At 39.8% G+C, this 24,185-nt stretch overlaps 1 protein-coding gene across 1 annotated transcript in view; it reads left to right on the top strand.

The window, feature by feature from the left end:
* Positions 1-24,185, top strand: part of ESR1 (estrogen receptor 1) — a 383,841-nt gene that overhangs the window by 59,643 nt on the left and 300,013 nt on the right. The window contains exon 2 of the mRNA XM_037742173.1: positions 1,220-1,333. The gene's annotated coding sequence lies outside the window, so the exon portion shown is untranslated. The remainder of the gene's footprint in view (positions 1-1,219; positions 1,334-24,185) is intronic.

Below are 24,185 nucleotides of genomic sequence, written 5' to 3'. Positions count from 1 at the left end.
CCTCCTGGGTTCAAGTTATTCTCCTGCCTCAGCCTCCTGAGTATCTGGAATTACAGGCACCCACCACCACGCCCTACTACTTTTTGCATTTTTAGTAGAGACGGGGTTTCACCATGTTGTTCAGGATGGTCTTGAACTCCTGACCTTGTGATCTGCTGGCCTTGGCCTCCCAAAGTGCTGAAATCACTTTCTTACCTCCTGTGTATGTTAGTCATTTATTTGTCTGTCTCTCTAGACTAGAATATAAGCTCTCTGAGGGTAGAGTTATTTGTTTCACCCAATGCTGTATTTTCAATACTTAACAACAGTTCTGGCTGGTAGGTACTGTCTATTAATGATTTTTGAATGAATTGAGAGTAACAAATTCTAACTGGTAAAAATAAATTAAATGAGCCGGGCATGGTGGCTCACCCCTGGATTATTAATCCCAGCACTTTAGAATGCTGAGGTGGGTGGATTACTTGAGGTCAGGAGTTGCAGACCAGCCTGGCCAATATGGGGAAACCCCATCTCTACTAAAAATGCAAAAATCAGCTGGGTATAGTGGTGCATGCCTGTAATCCCAGCTACTCGGGAGGCTAAGGCATGAGAATCACTTGAATTCAGGAAGTGAAGGTTGCAGTGAGCCGGGATCACGCACTGCACTCCAGTCTAGGTGACAGAGTGAGAATCCATCTCAAAAATAAATAAATAAATAAATAAATAAATAAATAAATAAATAGATACATAGACACATACATACATAAAATAAATAAAAATAAAGAAAATAAATGATCTCACAGAATATCATTTCTTGATTGGAGGAGGAGAGAAAAAATGTGTATGTGAGAGGGGGCGGTGCAGAGAGACTTCCTTTGCATTGGTGAGGGTTCACATCTGAACTGTGTAACCTGCCTACTTGGTGGGTCCCATTACCTCTCTCCTGAATCAAATAATACTCCTGTGCACACCTTTTACTGGTACTGAGGCTATTTTAATTTTCCATTAAAAAAACATTTAAAATACAAAAACAAGGCTGTACTACTTTAACTCTGACCTTAGAAGACTCTCAGTTTTATAACTGTTTAGAGAAAATGTGGAAATGTTTGCTGGCCCCAATCTTTTTATTACTCATCTCTATAAAGAGGCTTTTAAGGACATATTAAAAAGTTTCCATCTCTCTTGTCTGTTGCCTTTCTTCTCATCTTTGTTTCTTGTCCCCCAAATGGCTGAAACCAAGACCCTGAGAGTCTGGAAGAAATACATTCTGGTCAGAGCAGGCTGGGCTGGAGCTGGCCTAGAACCTTGGATCCTGACCTCAGAATTGCTGCTCAAATTACTGCTTTCTGAAAGAGTGAGCTCATGCGTGTTTATTATTACTATGAACAGATTTAGCTGTTGTTTCACCCAAGAGCTGAAGTTCTTCCTTGGACCCCTTTGCTTGTTTGTGTTTTTGGAAACGTGTTTTCTCATGCGCAACTAGAACCAAGATGAAAGCTTCAGTTCTCAGAACAGGTGCCACGACCAAGGAGGCAAAACAAGAGCTATAGAGGGGTGTGGTGTGTGAAACTGAGAAAGCAGGTAGTTTTTCAGAAAAACTGAGAGCCAGGAATGACTTCATCCATTTCCTGTAATAAGGCAACGGTCTGACCTTGAGGAACCTATTAGAGTGTGCTTCGACACAGAGGCCATTTCGGGCCTCAATGCAGGCGAGTCTTTACCTTTGTTTTCTGAAGCAAGGTCTCTTCTAAACTGTAAAGTGGCTTATAGAACTTTAGGAATGTAAAGTTTTGCAAAGTCTCCAAAATCCCTGGAAGTTTTGAATGTGCAGGCCGTGTGAATTCTTTGTGGTTTCATGTTTTGCTGTTCAGGATTCTTTAGAGACACCTGCATGGTAGAAATTTAGTAGAAATTTGGGTAGTTATGGGCTGGTTTGTTTGTTTTCCCAAACAGAGGTAGCAAAATGGATGCTAAGAAGCAAATTACTTTTACTATTATAGATGCCTCAGGGGACCTCCTGTCATAATGCAACTTAAAATATACTTGTCTCCTCGGTTCCTTTTTATGTGTTTATTTAATAGTCTTCAACCAATTTCTTCTTCATTAGCTGTTCTGTAAGACTTCAAGAGAAGCCATGATAATAATGCATTTAGGATCAGAAGAATACAGCATGTGTGAGTTCCTGGGGACTTTAGAGAACACCTAGCCCAATCTTCCCTTTTATAGAAGAGGATGGCCAGGCATGGTGGCTGATGCCTGTAATCCCAGCACTTTGGTTGGCTGAAGTGGGCGGATCACTTGAGGTCAGGAGTTCAAGACAAGCCTGGTCAACATGGTAAAACCTCATCTCTATTAAAACTATAAAAATTAGTTGGGCTTGGTGGTGGATGCCTGCAATCCCAGCTACTCGGGAGGCTGAGGCAGGAGAATCACTTGAACCTGGGAGTCGGAGGTAGCAGTGAGCCGAGATCACACCACTGCACCACAGCCTGGGCAACAGAGCAAGACTCTGTCTCAAAAACAAACAAACAAACAAACAAAAAAACAGAAGAGGAGTCGGGGGATGAAGATGGGCAGTGACTCACCCAGGGTCTCACTGATTTGCTGGCAGAGTTGAACATTAAAAGGTGCCTTTCCTAATCTCTTTTCACTGTTCTTGTCATCATAATGAGTTAAAAGAAAAATTACTAGCAACTTGGGAGAAATAATGATAAACCTCTCAAAATCTACTCCATGGTCTAGAAACCCAAACATAAAACCAGAATATTCTTATGAGTTCCATTGCATAAGACAATATACTCCTGCTGATCTATTAAAATTATGTTTATAAATTAAAGGCTACTTAGTATATTTAAGGTGTCCAAACAATTTAAACTAGGTTAATATCGCCTTAGCCTTCCCTACCATGCCCTGCAGCGTTAACACGGCAGAACACCGGTTGGTAGCGGATATCTAGAAAATGGAAGTCTTGGACATGTTTTCAGTTTTGATAAAATGACACGGCATTATGGTTACATTTTACAAATATTTTTGCTGATGTGTATACCCAAGAAGGAACAGACCTGCCTCAGGGGTCATTCTTAGGAAAGTGCAGCTGTGCTTCTCTCATCAACAGAATTGGATCCTTCAGGTATTAGGTTGGTGCAAAAGTTAACTGTGGTTTTGTCATTAAAAGTAACGGCATGGCTGGGCATGCTGGCTCACGCCTGTAATCCTAGCACTTTGGGAGGCTGAGGTGGGCAGATCATGAGGTCAGGAGTTTGAGACCAGCCTGATCAATATGGCGAAACCCCGCCTCTACAAAAAATAAAAAAATTAGCTGGGTGTGGTCGCGTGTGCCTGTAATCCCAGCTACTCTGGAGGCTGAGGCAGGAGAATCACTTGAACCTGGGAGGCAGAGGTTGTGGTGAGCCGGGATCATGCCACTATACTCCAACCTGGGTGATAGAGCAAGACTCTGTCTCAAAAAAAAAAAAAAAAAAAAAGTAATGGCAAAAACCCCAGTTACTTTTGCACCAACCTAATACCTTTTTTAGCACCTGAAAGGGTTGGTAAAATTCAGAATTTTGTAAAATCAGTAAAAGCTTAATAAAATGTATCTAAATTGGATGAGTCTATGCATAGTTTATTAAATGTCTTAACTGAAACACACATGCATATGTGCGAGTAAGCTGACATTAGGGGTCACCTGACCATAGAAAATCTAGGGAAGGTTGGTTCAAGCTTCAACTTGTGAAGACAAATTCCCTACTGCTTCCATGTATACATTTTCCCAGGAGATTTATTCTTCAGGGCTCTCTCTGGCTGTCAGCTTTTCCTTTCTGAATTAGTACCTGGTGGGTCACTTTACCCTCCCTTGGGTCACAGCCGTGTTCCACACGGACTGGGTAGGTCCAGAGGTAGAACTCATTGCCTTTCTTTGAATCCCACAAAAGGCCACCCAACAAGGCAGTAGTTGGTGGAAAACTCTACTGAGGAAAGGGTCTATATTGCAACAAACAAGCATCTAGAAATAGAATTTTAAATATCCCTCCTCTTAGGAATCCATGGTCCAACTCAGACTTCGGCATAATATACTCTCCTGTCTTCTTTTCAGAGCAGTCCTATTCTCTGTGTCCTTTCTTTATCTTATGAAGAATATTTTGGCTTCTCCTTTGTTTTATTCTCTCCTTCCTGGATCTATTGTGGTAAATATAGAATTTGCAGGTAGGCTTCTTTGCACTCCCCCAGCCTGCTCCCTTAATGCTCTCTCGTGAGGTGCTTTCCCGAGTCCTCCTAGGCTAGTGCTGCCCCCAGCACCTGCTCTTCCCCATCACAACCCGTGACAGTAAACGCACTGCAGTTGCTTATCCCACAGACTGCTGGGAGAACTAGAGGAAGGCTATGTGCGAAGCTACAAGCTCTTGGGAAAGTGCAAGAGAAACTGGTAGACACTGTTATGATGATAAGATGCTGAGAAAATAATGAATCGATTAAAGTTTCACTTATAATCTCTTAAAAGGTAGGAAAGTCTATGACTGAGACCTTTATGGAGCCATTTTCCCACTACTAACTGTTTAACACATGGATATATAGGTCAACTCATTAAAAAAAAAAAAAAAAACTAGAACAGTAATACCTTGGTGGTTGTCAGGTGTTCATTTTAAATATTTATTTTTTAGCCTTATTTTTTAATACTTCTTTTTCAATATATTAAATATTTAACTAAAGAAAATAATAACCATTCTCATGGAATACTTTAAAATAGTAGAAACAACTGTGAATAGAATGAAAGTTTAGGCCTATATTACCCTAGACTCTGTCATTCTTATTCCTGTTTGCATAAGAAATTTAGACTTCACCCATTTCTCTATCTTTTGGGCACATTCCCATTGCTTTCCTGACTGAAGAGGTGTTCAAATCCCTGCTTTTCTTACTCCTCAGCTCTGTGACCCTGAGTAATTTCTGTGGTTCAGTTTCCTCATCTATAAAATAGGCTAATAATAGAACATATCCCTTTAAGGTCGTTGCAGTGATTGCAGGAATTAGTCAGTGCAGAACACTACATCTAGAACAGTAAGCTCTCAATAAATGCTAGCTGTCATTATCATTTTATAGCCAGCCCCACCATGGATGGGTCATGTGAGCTGAAACAAATTTAATTCTCTGGATTTCAGTTATTTCTCAATGAAGGAATTAAGCTCCATCAGTTGTTCTCAAACTCAAGTGTGTATCAGAATCACTTGGAGGGTGTGTTATGACACTGAAGCCTGGGCCCCACCCTCAAAATTTCTTAGTTCAGGAGGGAGTGCAATACTTTGCATTTCTAAAAAGCTCCCAGGTGAAATTGATGGCGGATCTGGAGACACGCCTTGAAAATCCTCTGCTTACTCTAAACAAGACAGTACTTCTTTACTTTTAGTGCATCAGAACCCTCTGGGGAGGTTAAAAGTCCCAGCGCCCAGGATGTCTCTCAGACCAGTGAAATCACAACCTCTGCAGATGGTAACCAGATCTTAGCGGCTTTTAAAGTTCTCCAGGTTCTTCCAATGAGCAGCTAAGGTTGATAACACTTCTAAGACTGTTTTCAGGTGAAAAATAACTATCATTCTAACTTAAATGAAGGAGAAAATGAATTTGTTATTCTGACACCATGATCTACTCTTTCATGCATGGGCTTATCCCATAAGAAATAAACATTTACTAAGGTGTGTGCGTATTTTTAGAGCATCCATTGGGGGCATGTTGTACAGCCTGTAGTAAAACAGCGTGGTGCATGCTGAAACTGTGATAGACTTTGCAGGTTATTTTTTATAAATTAGTTTTGCTGGTGTGCTATTTGATTATTGGAGAGTGGTGTGAACATGTTTCTATGCATCCCAGGGGGTTGCTGTCACCTTTAAGGGGCCTCCTTCAATCCCAGCTCTTTCATTTACAAATTCTATGACCTTGGATGAGTTTCTTCACTTTTCTGTGCCACAAGTTCTCAGTAAAATGGAGATAATTATAGAACCTACTTGATAGAGCTCTGAGAATCATACAAAGTTATTTTACATAATTAGCATTCAAAAGTGATCATTAATAATCTAGCACTTAAAAATATATTAATAGGCTGGATGTAGTGGCTCACACCTGTAATCCCAGCACTTTGGGAGGCTGAAGTGGGTGGATCACTTGAGGTCAGGAGTTCAAGACCAGCCTGGTTAACATGAAGAAACCCCGTCTCTACCAAAACTACAAAAATTAGCCAGGCATGATGGCATGTGTCTGTAGTCCCAGCTATTATGTGTGGCTGAGGCAAGAAAATCACTTGAACCTGGGAGGTGAAGGTTGCAGTGAGCCAAGATCACACCACTGCACTCCAGCCTGGGTGACAGGGCGAGACTACGTCTCAAAAAAAAAAAATAAAATAAACACTTTGAATATATTTCAATATATAAAGATATGTAAATTTTATTTTAAATATATTAAAATAGATAAGTTTGAAATAAATATACATAAATTAATACAGTAAAATGTTTGCTGAATGTTTACATTTTTCTCTGTATTGCTAAGAGCAATTTATTACCTTATGTGTTATGTAATATCTAGAAAACATACTTATGTAATTTCCAAATTATAACCACTGTGGCTCCTGGACAAGTAGGACTGTGTCTGATATTTTTTTGCATCCTCATCACTACCTGCCACTCTGAGATCACTTGTTGCCCTTCCATATGTAATAACCTCTAGGTACACTTCTTTCATTATTTCTGCATGTTCTCTCCACTCTGCTGCATTCTTCAGTGCATTCTTTTCTCCCACATTGGAAAGAAATATGTATACTGATGCACTCCAACCCCCAACGGCAAAACTCACTGGCCAGTGTAGAAAATGAAAGCAAGGAGTTTTTGGTTATTGTTGCTGTGGATTTTTGATGTGTGTACATATATGTGCATCCTTTTTTTTTTTTTTCCCTAGGGATGGAATGGGGTGGTGTTAGTCAGGGGTTACTGACAGGTTGGTGTTTCCTACTGTGTTGTCGAGACTGAGATTGGGGAAAGATTCTCCAAGCTTGGGAAATGCAGACGTCCAGTCGTGAAAACAGTTTGTGGTTGGTCGTTATGTCAGAAGAGGTGTGTATTCCTGGAAGAAGGCCGGGAAAATTATCCAGAGCCCAGGTGCCTTTCTAAGACGCATCAACATTCACTCAGAAGTTCAGCTAATATGAGACAGAAATACAAGAATGAACAAGACTTCTGACTTGAGCTTACAGCTGATGGTAGCTTGGGGACTAGACAGAATTAAAATACAACGTGGTTAGGTACAACTTACGTGCGCCAGAGGAGTGACGGAAGGCCTTGGACAGGGAGCGATGCCTGGAGGATGACAAGGAGACAGGTGACTTAGGGGCCACGAAGGCGAAGGGCGGCCATGTGGGTGAAGGGAAGGAGGCTAAACTCAGCAGGGAAACGGGTTGTTCCCTGTTGCCGGAGCAAAGCGCGGGGGTGTGGCCCTCCTGTCTCTGGCTTTGCTGTCAACAGGCGAGATTGGCAAGTAGGGCAACCAACCGGCCTGGTTTGCTCAGGGACTGGCGTTTCCTGGAAGGTGGGACTTTCAATACTAAAACTGGGACAGTCCTGGGCAAACAAATCAAGACGGTTGGCTATCCTATCTTTGTGTGGGCATCTGCCAACTGAGTCATGGGCCTGTCTGGTTTATTTCTTTATTTTTTTCTGCCTGAGTAACAGAAGAATATGTTAAACGTATGAAGTTTGGAAAAAGAAGGAAAGGGGAGATAGGACTTTGATGTTCTGGATTGGAAGAAGACACTCTTGATGAAGGAGGCGTTTTTACTCTGGAGAAGGACTGCTCCAGCCGCGAAAGACCAAGGGGTGCACCACAGGGAGAAGTCTGCCATGTGCTTGTGAGGATGGCCAGTGAGCTCTGCTGGGCGCGGGGAGTCAGTCTTTGCAATGAAAGTACAGTGTGGAGGAGACAATGCTGGAAATCGATGGAAGAAGTGGAACAGGACTCCACTTTAGTGGAATTTCTTTACAACGTGTGCTTCCTGTCGCCAGTTCATTAACCATGATAAAATGATTGTGTTGTTACGTTCATCAAGATCCAAATTTTTCTACCGTTTTGAGATGTCTATCAGTCACAATGATGATCACTGAAGACTGAACGAGATCATTTCCTCTAAAAATTATGTTACATTAGCCCATACTGGCACCAGTGTCTGTTACATGTTTGCTTTAATTTTGAGGTCAAATAGGACATTTGTAAATATGGCACTTCATGTAATTCTGTAAGCACTAAACAACTAAACATATTTACTTTTTTTGAATCAATTAAAACGGTGCTGTACAATAGAAATATGTCAGCCACACATGTTACTTAAAATTTTCTAGTAATCACATTAAAATAGCGAAAAGAAACCACTAAAAGTAATTTAATAATATATTTTGTTTGTCATAATATGTCTAAATATCAATTTCAACATGTACTAAATATAACAATTATTCACGAGAACCGTTACATTCTTTTGGCTTTGTACTAAACATTTGAAATGTGTACACTTTTCACTTATCGCATAAGCAATTCAGGTGCTGCGATTTTAGGAATATTTAATCTGTAGACAGATATCTTAAAATTACATTTGAAAAAGTAGATTCAGACACGTAAGTTGTTACAAGCATACTTAAAAGTTTTCAATGACTGAATTGAGTATCAGTTTTAACATTTAAATCAATGAAATTAATTAAAATGAGATGAAAATTTAGAAAATCTATTCCCAGTCACACTGCCTACATTTCAAGTGCTTCATAGCCACATGTGGCTAGTGGCAGCTGTATTAGATAGAAAAGAAGTAGAATATATTTGGAATAAAAATTTTAAAGTGAACACATTGTGTTACTCTTGTTAGCCATGCTATTGCCTTTTTTTTTTTTTTTTTTTTTTTGTGGCTAATTACAACCTTAAGATCTAGTAGATTCTCCACTTTTTTTTTTAAGCGTTTGTTCCATGTCAACCCTGTAGATGGCAGCACTTTCTTCCTAAAACTACAAGAAGGAGGCGTTGCCTGGACTTGTCACTCAGATTCTGGCACTTTTCATAGAAAGAGTCTGAATTGTCTGGAAAATTCTTTGGTAGCATTTGTCAGAATCTTTTCAGTTCTATTGTCATTCTGCACAGATGGTTGTTTATGATGAAAACAATCTCTCAGCCTCTAGTCCAGGATATTACTCATTCTTCAGTTCAAGAAACTCTAGGGTGAGGGGAGAATGGGGTTCAGTTACAGAAGTGTTATCAAAATGTATTGGTTTATGCATATCCATGTTTTGGAAATGGTGATTCCAAGAGCCAATTAATAAAACTTTTCAAAGTAGATGAGAGATAGTTTTTCCCTCACATGCTGCAGCAATGTTAATCTATATTTTCATTTTCCACTGGATTTTGTAATTGAATTTTAAAGAATGCATACAGGGCTTAATATTTATATACAAGATATCCATATCCAGTATCGAAAGATATTAACAATAAAATATGTATCTGTATAAAATTCGTGATTTTTGAAGCACCTCTCTCCTCCCCTTTGCGTTGCATTTGTGCTAGGAGAACATGAGATAAGGAACGAGGTACTAAGGACAAAGAAGGAGCGATCAGAGGTGGGTTTCCTGAGGACCAACATACATTTTTGCATAGCTCGTGAGGACTTTGATACTAAACTCCAGTAAGTGGTGGTTTGGTGTCTTGATTCCTTTTGATTGACATTTAAAAACTACAGGTGGGGCAGGCGCTATGGCTGGTGCCTGCAATCCCAATACTGTGGGAGGCCCAGGCTGACAGATTGCCCAAACTCAAGAGTTTGAGACCAGGCTAGCCAACATGCTGAAATCCATCTCTACTAAAAATACGAAAGTTAGCCAGGCATGGTGGCAGACACCCGTAATCTCAGCTACCCAGGAGACTGAGATGGGAGGATTGCTTGAGCCTGGGAGGTGGAGGTTACAGTGAAGCAAGATGGCACCCCTGCACTCCAACCTGGGCAATAGAGTGAGACCGTGTCTCAAAACAAAACAAAAAAATAAAAAAAAAATAATCACATACCTCTTTTTTTTCACTCAATCTGTTTTCCAAATAAAATATCAAGATTGTATTTGAATTTTAATAATGATTTTGCTTAGTTTTATAGCTTGTATAGCTATAAATACTATAGCAAGTATAATGTCTAAAATGCTGTGCTTTTGACTTAAGAAAAAAATTACAGTTTTCTTAATATACTCTTTAGTTCTTTTAAAGTCTAATAGATGAAATGGATTGCTAATGAGGGTAAGAAAGGGGAAAGATTGGGGAGAAATAGAGCTAACTTACCTAGTGATAGGTACATGTCAGAAGTTGAGTAGGTTCTTTTGCATGTGTTTACTTACATTACTTTCTCTAGTCTGCATTGCAACTTTTTTCATAGACAAGGAAATCTAGACTTAGAGAAGTACACTACCTGTCTTCTTGTAAATGACAGATGTAGTTGAGAAAATCTTCTGAAATGGTTTAGTTTCTTATCTTTCCAGACAACACAAAAGGAATTATTCTATATGAAGACATCCGGGAAATGAAAATATGGTTTCAGGTTCATAGAATCTTTTACACCGGGTATTTCTGGTTCTCTTCTATTCAGACCATTCTTTCATCTGTTTCTTTTGTCTTCCTTTCCAAAATGAAGCAATTGCCCCAAATTCAGTACTTGCTTTGTCTCCCATTTTAAAGATCATATCCAATCCCATGGCCTCAACCATCTCCCCAGGCATGTAATTTCCACATTTACAACTTTATTCTCTTGATTAGTCAGGATAAGATAGTTGCTGAACAAATAACAGCACATATCTCAGCTTAAGAGAGTAAAAGTTTATTTCTCTCTCATGAGAATTCTATTGTAAATATTTCCCACCTGCTTCCCTAGCTGGTCCTCAAAATGTAGTGACTGAGGGAACTGCTCCTTCCATCTTAACCTATTTTAGGTCTTAGACAACTTTAGTAGTCTGATGAAGCCAATAAATCTCCTCTCAGGACAGTTTCTAAATGTGACAAAAAGAAAAAAAAGATATAGTGACAGATCTAATAATTAAAATGCTAAGTTAATTTCAAGTTAGTTATAGGTAAATATATTTCAAGATGTCTGTACTGAGTTCAATGTGATACGCAATATAAGTGATTTATCTTGGTGACAAAGACATTGGTATGGCTAACACTATTGTTGCTGCTGCCTGTATTCGCAAAGGGAAATATCAAATTCCAGTTAAAAGAAAGGTTTTCTTCATCCAGGTTCATAGGACTTCCTGAATGGTACAGACCCTAAGGCCTAGTGGTTCCACAACTACCAAAGCCTTCTTAGAGCTCTCTGCAGGATCTTATGCATCCAATTGACCAACAAGCAAAGACCTTGTAGAATAATAGGAGACATGGCTGGGTGCGGTGGCTCATGCCTGTAATCCCAGCACTTTGAGAAGCCAAGGAGGGTGGATCACAAGGTCAAGAGATCAAGACCATCCTGGCCAACATGGTGAAACCCTGTCTCTACTAAAAATACAAGAAATTAGCTGGACGTGGTGGTGCACACCTGTAGTCCCAGCTATTAGGGAGGTTGAGGCAGGAGAATTGCTTGAACCCGGGAGGCAGAGGTTTCAGTGAGCCGAGATTATGCCACTGCACTCCAGGCTGGATGACAGAATAAGACTCCATCTCAAAATAAAATAAATAAATAAATAAATAAATAGAATAATAGGAGACATTTGTTGGGGGGCAAGCCTAGAAGGGGCATATAGCCTTTATAATTATAGCTCTATGGGCTAGAATTAGTTGTATCATCCTTCCTACATGTAAGAGGACTAGGAACTGTACTTCAGCTGTGTGTCCAGGAAGAAGGTAAGGCATGGGGAGAGTGGAGCAATAATTGTTTGGAGCAAGAATCAGCAGTGGATGCTAAAATTAGTGAGGTGAAATAGGACCAGAAACAGGATATTTTCAAAGTCTCAAAGTGTCTCCACGTAGGATACTTATTAATTGCAAAGGGAAAAGAAATCTGGCAGATACTACCTTATCCAAGTGATCAAAGGTGACATCAGTAGTGGGACACATTAACATCCTGTGCTTCTGATATGATGCACAAAGGAGACAGCCTCATTCTTGTGATGTTCCTGCCAAAAATCCGTAACCTGAAAGAGACATCGCAATATCCCTAATTGAGGGACATTCCACAAAATAACTAGCTAGAACTCTTCAAAATTGTCAAGGTCATGAACTGTTCCAGACCAAAGGAGGCTAAAGAGACATGATGCCTCAATACAAGTATAATTCTGAATTGGGTCAGAAAATGGGCATTAGTAAGACAATTGGCAAAATTCAAATAAGGTCTATAGATTTGAAAATAATACTGTACATATGTGAATTTCCTGATTTTGATAAAAGCACTGGGGTTAAGTTAAAACATAGGACCTTGTTTTTGGAAATACATGCTGATATGCAACTTACTCTCAAACATCCTAGAAAAACAAATAGATACATTGGTAGATAGACAGATGGATGGCAGGATAATAATATGATAAAATGTTAGCATTTGGGGAATCTAGGTAAAATGTACATGGGAATATTTTTTTACCATTTTCTCAACCTTTAAGTCAGAAATTATTTAAAAGAAAAACAACAACGCTAGCTCTTAATCAACTAAGGAATATGGTCCATCCTTTCCTGTGCTTTATGTTTTCCTGTTGGTCAAAGAACCTTTGGTAGTGACACTCTGAGTTCTAGCAATGATGTTCTAGTAAATTCAGAATATAACTTCCTGGGCTATGTGGAAAAATATAGCTCTTCATAAGTTAATTCATTTTCCTGACAACAGCACATTTCTATGCTTTTATGTATGAATACTGTCTAGTAACATGCACACCAGTCCTGCAGATTCTGGAACATATTATTATCTTGCTATTGACTTACATATTTAGGTAGATCTGAATGCCAGAATTGTCAGTGGTTTCACCAACACCTTGTCGGGAAATCTAGACTTGGAAGTTTACTTCTGAAGGCATCTCTCCAAGCATGGCTTCTGGGCCCACAGAAGAAAGATCTGATTAAACTCATTTATTAACAAAGGCTTATAATATTGAATGGCAGCCTCCAGGAATCTAAGAAAATGTTCACTTTTATCTCTCACCAAGGAGTAACCATTATAGTCTTTTTATACCAGTTAGAAGTGATGAATTGCTATTAAACTTACTCTAATCTTTAATATCCCTGATCTCGACTCTCACCACATGCACACACACCCTCCCCCAACCCCGTAAATGTAATTATGGCAAGGGGAAAGTTAAATCGGAGTGAATATTCCTATGATTTTAATTACAATTTAGATTACATTTAGGTAACCTATTGGTAGCATTCGATAGCCAGATTTTGGGAGAAGATCCTCTTTTAATTAAAGTCCTCAGATGTTAAATTGGTTGAAATCAGCTTAACTGCAATTTGCCTTAGAAATCAGGTAGCATACACTGGGAGGCAAACACTGGGGTCCAGTGGCCAGGCGTGGTGGCTCACACCTGTAATCCCAGCACTTTGGGAGGCCGAGGCGGGTGGATCACGAGGTCAAGAGAGCGAGACCATCATGGCCAACATGGCGAAACCCCGTCTCTACTAAAAATACAAAAATTAGCTGGGTGAGGTGGCACATGCCTGTAGTCCCAGCTACTTGGGAGGCTGAGGCAGGAGAATAAGTTGAACCCGGGAGGTTGAGGTCGTAGTAGGCAGAGATCATGTCACTGCACTCCAGCCTGGATGACAAAGTGAGACTCTATTTAAAAAAAAAAAAAAAAAATTAGAGACCAGTACCAAATCTGGTAAGCTGATGGTGAAAATGGTACATAAGGGACAACTCTTAGTTTAGAGTAAACTTTCCACAGCATTTAAATGGATAATCTCATTTATCTGTTTAAGTAGCTGGCAGGTTAATTCAGTTTGCAGCACTTACCTAAGGATAGCTCCACCAGCACATAGTTCTTAAGATGCACAGTTGCATAGGCACCGCCTTTATTTCTCCTATGGATTGTCACAGTGGCAGTTGGAATGGTGAGTAGTGGAATACAGAGAGCATTTAGAGTCTGTAATTGACAAGCTTGGTGACTGACTGGACACTAAATTTCTGGGCTATAAGTAATTGAATGTGGATGACATAGTGAGATAGAGAACACTAGCAGGAAGATAGACTGGGCTACACAGGGGTTAGATTATGTGTTCAGTCTGGGATATAAGTTTGAGGTTTCTATAAAATATTCATGTGAAGATGTGCAATTGGGCGTTGCATATTTATTTACGTCTCCAGTCCCATCAATCAAAAACCTTCAGAGAAAATAAGATTTTAAGATTTTTTTGAACAACAGGAAAGGAAGATTGTAGTAAGATATGATGGCATAGTGGTGTATGGAAGAGTTTTAAATAAAAATTCTGAAGAGGGGCGAGGAGAACTCAAGTTATATTAGCCTGAATGTAATAGAGGAGTGGAGAGATGGGCATGATAGGTGAGTTAAGAAGGAAATTCTAGGACCAGGCGCAGTGGCTCATGCCTATAATCCCAGCACTTGGGAGGCATGGATCACATGCATGGATCATGAGGTCAGGAGTTCGAGACCAGCCTGACCAACATGGCAAAACCCGTCTCTACTAAAAATACAAAAATTAGTGCCTATAGTCCCAGCTATTTAGGAGGTGGGAGTATCTGTAGTCCCAGCTACTTGAACCCGGGAGGCAGAGGTTGCAGTGAGTTGAGATCATGCCACTGCACTCCAGCCTGGGTGACAGAGCGAGACTCCATCTCAAAAAAAAAAAAAAAAAAAAAGAAGGAAATTCTTTGCCTCAGCAAGCAACTCAGATGCTTTGTGAATCTAAGTTGTGTTGACATTCTGGTAGACCTGGGACAATTCACTTCAGCATTACTTACTCTTAATTTTTCATTTATAAATAAGAAAACATTATGCAATACTTGCCATACTTTTCTAAAAGCTGAAATAAGACTATTAATGAAATCAAAATGGAAAAGCTATTTTGCTTAGAAAATATTTTGTTTTAAATATTTCTTGAATGAAAAGACTGTAGAAATATTTATCATGCAGAATTTAAAATATAACCATCACTAATAAAGGCACGTATAATTCCAACTATTTCATAACACATCAGTTATTAAATATAATTGATATATAACTGTAACTAATATGTAATTTAATATAACTCTAATTCGATGTTTAACCAACTGAAGCTGGTTAAACTACGAAGAAGAATCTTAAAATTGACCACTTCTTTCCAAGAAGTAAAGGTGGTATGTGATTTGGTCTATACATATAAGGCAAAGGAGAATTAAGCCAAGATCTAGAAATTTTAGGCAAAAGCATTACAGTTTCATTAACTATTTACATATGTAATTTTACTATTATAAACATGACTGAGTCCATTTTTTTTTCAAAGATTTTGTCACAATGGGAAGCAAAAGAAGTTTAGACAGATAAAGCCTCTTTCTAGAAATCTATCTAATCTATCAAATTAGACCAGGAGATAATCAGTTTGACACTTTCAGTTGTTTTGAGCAAAAAAATAAGAAACTAAAAGTGTTCAAATGAGAGAGAAAAAAGTTCGAAGAAGAGAGAAAGAACAAAAAGAAAAAGGTAACAGTGGAAATATAGAGGAAGCACCTAAACCAGGGAGATGCCCCAGCTATGCACCAGCAGCGTGGTGGATTACAGCAGAGTTTTCTGCAGAAGTATTGTAAATCACTGGAAAATAGTGTCCAACTTATTTGCTTAAAATTTTCAGTTAATGTGCTCCAGCAGCATTCTGTAGACAACGACTCTCACTCTCCCCTTATTACTGAGGCAGAGCTGTTTCTCTTTGTCCCGTTCTCCAGCCTGTGATATACTTTTTATTGCTCAAGAGCTATAGAATTGTATCCATGCCTATTGTTGTCTGCCTGATGGGAATTCATGTAATTGAAAGCGTTTATGCTCTCTTAGTAGAAAAATTGGGCACTTGGAAGTAATGAAAATTCCCCACCTTTGTCCACGGCACAGGAAATACTCTTCAGTCTGCTTTGTTCTAAAGTTTCTACTTTTCCCAGTATAACCTGTTGAAAATTTAGTCCTGCACTAGAAATATGGCTGGAATTTCTTGTGGCAGGCTGGCCGTTGGTGTTCATGTAGATACACTTTTGTTGCTATTACACCACTGATCAAAAATAAAATTGTACTTTTTTTCAAAAGAAACATGGAATGACATGAAGAAAGTCCTTAATATATCATGGAGTGAAAAAAAGCAAGTTATCATGCAAACGTCAAATAGATCCTATTTTTTTTTTTTTTGCATCAGCAAGTGTATATGTATCATTTAAATATAATATGTTTAAATATTTGCTTAATTATGAACAGCAGTTACCTCTGGGGAGTGAGGTTAGGAAAAGTAAAGAGAGGTTTTCACTTTTTACATTATCCTTTTTACTTTACCTACTTCTGTATTGTTTGAATCTTTAGAATGAACAAGTGTTATTTTGTAATTAAAAAAACCCGACAATTAACTATGGGGAGCAAGAAATTACTTGGAATGGAATATGTTTAAATAATTAATTTGTCGTTACACTGCTTGACTATTATTTTCTTTTGCTAAATCAAAACTCCCCTGCTTTTCTCAGGAGGTTGCTTTGAAAAGAAGGGTGAATGTTTCTAATGAAATGAACAGCTCAAACTTCCCACCTCCTGCCTAAATGCCTCATTTTGATTTTGTTACTGACAAATGCTACACGCAAGGCTTTATGGTAAAGCAAGCAATGTGGGTTTCTAACAGGGCAGTACACACCTATGGTCACTGGGAAACTGTGCTTTAGTAATGGTGGATTTATCAAATTGGAGCAGGATGTGAGATCTGGAACAAAAGGAAGTGAGGTACCTGTAGGGGTCTCAATTGTCCTGGGCACTGTGACATGGCACCTAAATGTCATGCAAGAGCGGCTTTTCCAATGTATGCACCAGTCTGAATCTCTCCAAACTTTCTTGATGCCATCATAAAGCAATGAAGAGAACAGCCTTGCCAATAACTTTAGTAATAACTTTTGCATCATGCCACAAAGAGTGGTGGGTGGCACTTTGTGTGGCCTGGATATGTCCAAAAGAAGGGGGTGGTGGCTAGACTCAGTTCTCCTTTCGATTTTAATTTTAAGGCAAAATTTAGCAAAATCTAGGGCAGATTCTTCAACTATTTGTCAAATAGACATTATCTACTTTTCTGGGGATTTATGTTAGAGGACCCTTTTGAGGAGAGCTTTGAGTGCAGTGAGGCCAGAGAGACAAAAGGGCTAAGAAGGATGGGATCAGCTGCATGCTAGAGAGCAATTCAAAGTTGGATTCTGCTGACTGGAAAATCCCAGTTAGCAAATCAACTATCGCAGACTTTATGTTCTTATCAGATATGCAGCCTTTATAACATATTCATAAATGCTAAGGGACTGCTCCACAGGGAGGTTGCAAAGAGAAAAGCTCTGGGCGGTTGTAAAGTGGACAAATTGCAAAGCCTTACTAGAAGGCTTAGTCTTCCTCACAGCTCATAAAAAAGTCCTCCTCTTCATTTGACTATGCCTCAAATCTACTGCTTCTTAAATTATTAAACACTCTTTTCTTCCAGGATCTTAAAATATCTCTGTTATGAGTTGAATTGTGTCCCCCTCAAAAAAGATATATTGAGGTTTTAAACCCCAGTATCTTAGAATATGGCCTTATTTGGAGGTGGGGTCTTACCAGGGGTAATGGAGTTAAAATGAGGTCATTAGGGTTGGCTAGTCCTTTTTATAAGGACCCCAATATGACCGGTGTTCTTTTTCTTTTCCTTTCTTTTTTTTTTTTGATATGGAGTTTTGTTCTGTTGCCCAGGCTGGAGTGCAATGGTGCGATCTTGGCTCACCACAACCTCCACCTCCCAGGTTCAAGTGGTTCTCCTGCCTTAGCCTCTCGAGTAGCTGGGATTACAGGCATGCACCACCACACCCAGCTAATTTTGTATTTTTAGTAGAGATGGGGTTTCTCCATGTTGATCAGGCTAGTCTCAAACTCCCAACCTCAGATGATCCACCCTCCTTGGCTTCCCAAAGTGCTGGGATTACAGGTGTGAGCCATTGCACCTGGCCAACTGGTGTTCTTATAAAAAGGGAAAACTTGGCCAGAGATACACACATAGGGAGAAGGACAGATGATGAAGGCAGAGTGGATGTGATGCTTCTATGAGCCAATGAACCCCAAAGATTGCCAGCAAACCCCCAGAAGCTACAGAGAAGCATGTTAACAGATTTTCTATCACAGCCCTCAGATGCAACCAACACTGCTGGCACTTTGATTTTGGACTTCCAGCCTTCAGAACTGTGAGATTACACACTTTTGACGTTTAAGTCACTCACTTTGTGGTCCTCTGTTCTGGGAACCCTGGTAGATGATTACACTGTCTCATCTGTGGCCACAATCTTCACTCATTCCTTCTATAGAAAGCTGAAAGCCTATGGACAAGGATAATTGCCTTGGCTAATACATATGTTTGAAGGCAGCTGCTAGGAGGCAACTGGAGACTTTACCTTGGTCCTAATGGAGAGGAAGTGAATAGGTGGAAGCAGGGAGACTTCCTGGCTGGCAACACAGTGACTCAGGTTGTTTGCTTACTCCAAGGGTTTTTGTGCAAGCAGGAACCCTGGCATCTTCACTTTTCCCCTTGTTTATGAGACCCAAGAGTAAAGGGCAGAACTTAAGAATTGAATCTATTTATCTTAAAAGAATAATCTATCATCTCCTCTGTTGGCAAAGGATTGGGATGTGGAGGTTATAGTTGGAAAACTGATCCCTAGGTCAATTTCTATGGGTGGATTTCTCTTTGAATGATTATCAGTAATGTTATGGTGTCTGGTGGTTTTTAACCAAACAAACACACCTAACATCCTTGGTAAAGAGAAAGCTTTCTAAAGTAAGAATGAGGGACAGACTGGATGGGACACGATGCTTTGCATGAAGTACGTGTTCAATTAAGTATCTGTAAAGTTGGAAGAAGTTAGATTAAACAGGGCTATTGTACAGAACATTGCTATTTGGGAGTTACAGAGGGCTTCTGGAAGGATTTGGTCAGTTTTGACTTACCTCACAATAAATTTGGACTAAAACAATTTCACTATTTGTAAAAGGTACTAGCAACCAAAGATGGGGAATGCCACTCCATCTCACTTGTTCTACTTTCAAAAGCTTGCTTTGGTCACATTGAAAGGTTCCATTTGGTGAAGTATAGCATATCACAGAAGACAATGAAGTTTCGGAGTGGGGAAACAAATGGTTGTTTTGTGGTAATGAATAACTTTGACATTTTGTTTGAAGTTAAGTTATGTTGTTTGAACTTTTCTGTTCCTGAACAAGGCATCATATGCCAAGAATAGGTAACAGTTTCTGGATCACTGGGGTCTAATTAGTCATGGATGGGTAGTGGTGCTACGTTTGGTCTTCCTTCAATCCTGAAAGATGTAAGCAGCTTGTGACAGAGTCTTACCTTGGCCTTTGCACACTATTGGTAGGGCTGGGTTATTGTTTTGACCAACTTCCAACTGTAGGAGTCTAGGATGATGCCAGTAGTTAGAGATGACCAATGTAGATAGTCTATATTTAGGAAAAGTATCCTTCATCCATGGTGTTAAACATTTGTAGGATTAAAATGAAAGAAGCCCAAATCTTTCTAGATCTTTATTGGTACATTAATAGAATTAGCTGATTAGGTATGTAGAAAAAACTTGGGACTCGAAGTCACCATTAAAGAAATAACCATACGTAGCTGTACATTAAAGAAATAACTATAACACCATTATGTAAATAACTATAAAGAACTATACATTCAAACTGCTTTTCACTGGGTTTCTCCAATTTCATTTTTAATATAATTTTGGTTGACTTATCCCTCACCTTACCATAAGAAGATAATGAGTTGAAGTGGATCTTGAGCTAATGTCTAGTCCAATATAGTGCTTTGATTTGGGGAAAGATCAAACTTCAAAATTTATTTGCATGGCTCTTCTCTGGGGAAGGACTGAAGTGGCAGGAGAGGTGAAAGAAGGAATCAGGACAAAAAGTAGATGCTAAAAGGAAAATATAGTCTGTCCCGTGAAGAGGAAGTACCGAAAAGAACAGAAGAGCTCAATGATGGAGAGCAATAGAAGTTGAGTATCCATTTTGGATAAGTATCCCTTATCCAAAATGCTTGGGACTAGATTGTTTTGGCTTCAGGATTATTTCATATTTTGAAATATTTTCATGATACCCGCTCAGCATCCCTAATCTGAAAATCCAAAATCTGAAGTGTTTCAGTGAGCATTTCCTTTCAGTGTCCTGTTGGCCCTCAAAAAATTTTGGATTTTGAAGCATTTTGAATTTTGGAGTTTTGGATTAGGGATACTCTACCTGTACTAGCACGTTAAAACAGTCCTAGAGGTTACAGCCTAGAGCAGTGGGCAAAGAGAAGCAAATCTACAGAAGATGTTGCTCAAGGCCTGCTGTGTTAGGTCTCAGATGGCACCAGAACTGGGCAGGGCAAGAGAAGTCAGGCCCAGGGGTCTGGTTTAACCAGAAGAGGTGCTGAATTTTAGGATATGAATAGCAAGGCTTATGGTCAGGAAGTCAGTTACATGTAAGAATGAACGTGAGCGGACCTTAAATCCCTGAAAGGAGGCAGAGAGAAGAGTATAGGAAACAGGTGGGCAATTTTTGTAGTGAGTAAAGAGTTTCAGGACTTTGGAGGCAGGAAGAACAGGTAAAACAAGCTGGAGGAAAGAGGCTGGGTCAGAGGGGTCTGAAAGCAGGAGTCAGAAACATCGGTTGGAGGCCTGGAGAATGTAAGTGGGTGGTGAAGAGACTGGGGAAATAGTACCTGGGTGGAAAGAGGCTGGCAGGAGTCCAAAACCACAGGCTGAAATATTAGGGAAAGGAGACCGAGTAATTCAGTTCAGGATAGGAGGGATTTGTGGGGCAAGACTAGTGGTTCTTCCAACAATTTTTTCAGAGATATGAAAGCAGAGTCTGTCTGTTCTCTGCCCTCAGTGTGAGCAGACAAGGGCTGACAGGAGTGCTTGGCAGCTCAAACCAGCTATGGAGCTGTGGGTGCTAGTGGTTATTAACTAGTGGCTGTTAACTACCAAGGTATTAGCACTGCTGAGTGAGTCCTCACACAGAGGCAGGAATAGAATGTTGCATTCAGAAGACTGGCCACAGAGACCGGGCTTGGTGGCCCATGCCTGTAATCCCAGCACTTTGGGAGGCCAAGGTGGGAGAATCATCTGAGGTCAGGATTTCGAGACCAGCCTGGTCAACATGGTGAAACCCTGTTTCTACTGAAAATATGAAAATCAGCCAGGCATGGTGGCAGGTGCCTGTAATCTCAGCTACTCAGAAGGCTGAGACAGGAAAATTGCTTGAACTGGGGAGGCAGAGCTTGCAGTGAGCCAAGATTGCACCACTGCACTCCAGCCTGGGCAACAAAGAGAAACTCCATCTCAAAAACAAAACAAAACAAAACAAAAAACACTGGCCACAGATTGGTTTAGCTGGAGAAGGTATTTTTTATAGGGGGAAATAAGTGCAGCTGATGTGATGGGCTAGCAGGCGGACATTCAGGTTTTACGGGATAGGTAAAAAAGTACAAAATGGTATTTTTGGGGAATGTGAATGGAATCCGAGAAAGGTTGATCCAGACTTGTGTGGAAGCTAGCTCTGAGTATAAAAAGCCAGAGAAAGGCATGTACAACTCTGAGGCCTTTTCTTTTCTGTTTTAGATGGAATCTTGCTTTATTGCCCAGGCTGGAGTGCAGTGGCACGATCTTGGACTACTGCAACCTTTGCCTCCCAGGTTCAAGCGATTCTCCTGCCTCAGCCTCCCAAGTAGCTGGGATTACAGGTACCTGCCACCACACTTGGCTAAGTTTTTGTATTTTTAATAAAGATAGGGTTTTACCATGTTGCCCAGGCTGGTCTCAAACCCCTGACCTCAAGTGATCCACCCGCCTCAGCCTCCTAAACTGCTGGAATTACAGACATGAGCTACCACCCCGGCCTATTTTCTATTTTTTTATCCAGTCTCAAGTAAGGGTTGAGGCAATGGAAATTTGGAAGAAGGGGTGAGTTAGGTATTTTGCTGGACACATATGGAAAATGCTGGTGATTTAATGCAGAGGGGGGTGTTGTTAAAAAGTTAATGTAAGAAGGTTCACGTGGGGACTGGAAATCACAATAGGGAATCAGAGGCCAGAATGCTGACCTCATAGGAAGTGGGTGACCATGCATGATTAAAATGTGCAATAGGGCCAGGCATGATGGCTCATGCCTATAATCCTAGCTCTTTGAAAGGCTAAGGCAGGCGGATCACCTGAGGTCAGGAGCTGGAGACCAGCCTGACCAACAAGGGGAAACCCCGTCTTTACTAAAAATACAAAATTAGCTGGGCATGGTGTTGCATGCCTGTAATCCCAGCTACTTGGGAGGCTGAGGCAGGAGAATTGATTGAATCCAGGAGGCAGAGGTTGCAGTGAGCTAAGATTGCACCACTGGACTTCAGTCTGGGCAACAAGAATGAAGCTCTGTCTCTAAAAAAATAAATAATATTAAAATGTACAACAGAATCTGCAAAACCAGGAAATCTACATGTTGACACTTAGCTATCCAAGATGCAATTGGTTCCTGGTCTGATTTTTAAAAGAGGTTTTCACTTTCCTCAGAAAATCATGACAGTCCTTGTTCTTAATTTCTTTGTTTTAAAAAGACAAATGTTGTATGATTGCACTTATATAAACTCCCTAGAATAAGCAAATTCTCAGGGATAGAAAGGTGGAATGGAGGTGACCAAAAGTGGAAAGGAAGGAGGATGGGAGTGATTGTTCAAGAGGTACAACATCTCTGTTTGGGATGATGAAAAATTCTGGAAATGGACAATGGTGATAGTTGCACAACACTGGGAATGTACTTGATGCCACTAAATCATATACTTAGAAATGGTTAAAAATCACACATTTTATGTTATGTATATTTACAACTTTTTTTTTTTTTTGAGACAGTATCTTGCTATGTCACCTAGGTGGAATGCAGTGGCATGATCTCAGCTCACTGCAACCGCTGCCTCCCAGGTTCTAGCAGTTCCCCTGCCTCAGCCTCCCAAGAAGCTGGGATTATAGGTGTGCGCCACCATACCTGGGTAATTTTTGTATTTTGGGTAGAGACAGAGTTTTGCCATATTAGCCAGGCTAGTCTTGAACTCCTAACCTCAAGTAATCTGCCCACCTCAGCCTCCCAAAGTGCTGGGATTACAGATGTGAGCCACCATGCCTGCCATATTTACAACTTTCAAATCACAAGAAAGAAACCACTAATGCTTGACAACTGAGAGATTTTAAATCTCAACTGTGAGATTATGATTTGTGAAAATTTGTTTACATGATTAAAAAAGGTACTTTTTTTTTTTTTTTTGCAAAAATATTTCTTTGTCTTTGCTGTCATGCAAGTTCTCCTGGGTAAGCACCTTTGGCCTTGTTTTGTGCACAGTGTAGAATATAGAGCTACAATCGTATATTGCTAAAGAAAGCGTGTTTTTTTTTTCTTGTAAATTTGTTTAAGTTCCTTGTAGATTCTAGGTAGTAGCCCTTTGTCAGATGGATAGATTGCAAACATTTTCTCTCATTCTGTAGGTTGCCTGTTCACTCTGATGATGGTTTCTTTTGCTGTGCAGAAGCTCTTTAGTTTAATTAGATCCCATTTGTCAATTTTGGTTTTTGTTGCCATTGCTTTTGGCGTTTTAGTCATGAAGTCTTAACCCCATGCCTACGTCCTGAATGGTATTTCCTAGGTTTTCTTCTAGGGTTTTTATTGTTTTAGGTCTTATATTTAAATCTTTATTCCATCTTGAGTTAATTTTTTGTATAAGCTGTAAGGAAGTGGTCCAGCTTGAGTTTTCTGCATATGGCTAGCCAGTTTTCCCAACACCATTTATTAAATAGGGAATCCTTTCTCTATAAGGAAATGAACAGACACTTTGCAAAAGAAGACATTTATGCAGCCAACAAACATGAAAAAAAGCTCTTCATCACTGATCATTAGAAAAATGCAAATCAAAACCACAATGAGATACCGTCTCATGCCTGTTAGAATGGCGATCATTAAAAAGTCAGG

Source organism: Cebus imitator, unplaced genomic scaffold (genome assembly GCF_001604975.1).
Source record: "Cebus imitator isolate Cc_AM_T3 unplaced genomic scaffold, Cebus_imitator-1.0 Scaffold6, whole genome shotgun sequence".
Lineage (NCBI taxonomy): Eukaryota > Metazoa > Chordata > Mammalia > Primates > Cebidae > Cebus > Cebus imitator.
This window is presented reverse-complemented; position numbering and strand designations above follow the sequence as displayed.